The sequence below is a fragment of the Piliocolobus tephrosceles genome, chromosome 9, assembly GCF_002776525.5.
Source record: "Piliocolobus tephrosceles isolate RC106 chromosome 9, ASM277652v3, whole genome shotgun sequence".
Taxonomy (NCBI): Eukaryota; Metazoa; Chordata; class Mammalia; order Primates; family Cercopithecidae; genus Piliocolobus; species Piliocolobus tephrosceles.
In genome coordinates this window covers 57,916,279-57,917,507 of record NC_045442.1, presented here as the reverse complement: position 1 = coordinate 57,917,507, position 1,229 = coordinate 57,916,279, and positions in this window count along the sequence as shown.

Here is a 1,229-nt window from a genome sequence, read left to right as displayed (position 1 = left end):
TTTTTTTAAAGGAGACAAGAAAATGTACAGACATGGCGTCTTGGCGCCACTGGGGGACTCATATATTGCCTACTAAAATTTCTCTGTGCAGTTTCAAATGGACATTAATGATGCCTTGTATTTGGTGATTTACAACTTATAATTACTTGACAAGCATTAAGTAACTCATTACTTAGAAGCAGAGTGGGTACGGTAGGTAAATCACTAGACTGAAAGTCAAGGGGATCATTCTTCTCTGATTTGCTGTGTATCCATGTCCATGACTATAATTATCTGCCAGGCTCAAACCCTAATTCCGGCTTTGTCAGAATTTCTCACATATTGTGGCAGAATTATCCAGACTGGTCATCTGTATAGAGGCAGCTGCCCTTGCTGGGGAGTCATTCAGACCCATGAAAGTGCCGGCAAGTCCCTTGACTGCCTCCACCTACATTTTGCCATGTCACAGACTGACAATTTTATGACTTGTTATTGCAGGTTGAAATATGTAAATGTGGTAATTCACTAAGGGTATAAGGAGATCTGAGTACTTTAGAAGAAAAATAATACCAAGAAGAACAGTGAGGTTGGTTCTGTTTTCATTTTCAATAAGCTTTGGCCAAAATAAAATTGGGTGGGCTTTACACAAAGACAGTAGGGGACCAGATGAATTTCCATCAGGGCTTAAAAAATGCCCTTCTAGGGGTATGCTGGCACTAGTTCCCACCGACTCCCCAGAGCTGATGATTACATTTTCAGAAATTTTGCAAGTCAGATGTCAAACACATCCACTACTGAACATTAAATTATATAAGCTCTCAAATAAATTATATTAGAAAACAATGTTAATATACCCTCAACACTCTAATTGTTTTACTACATTTAACTGTTATCTATACTCTGGAGGTTATTCATGTCTTTTGCATTTTTGTGGCCACGATACAGTATCCTCAAAGGACTGGTTCCAGGACTCCTGGCAGATACCAAAAGCTGTAGATGCTCAAGTCCCTTATATAAGATGGCGTAGCATTTGAATATCACCTACTCACATCCCCCTTATACTTTAAATCATCATATTGTAATAACTAATATGATGTAAATGCTATGTAAACAGTTGCTATATTGTTGTATTTTCCACTTATTTTTATTTTTCACTTATTTCACCATTCACTTATTTTTATTTTTCACTTATTTTTATATTTATTTATTTATTTGTATTTTTTTTGAGACAGTCTTATTCTGTTGCTCAG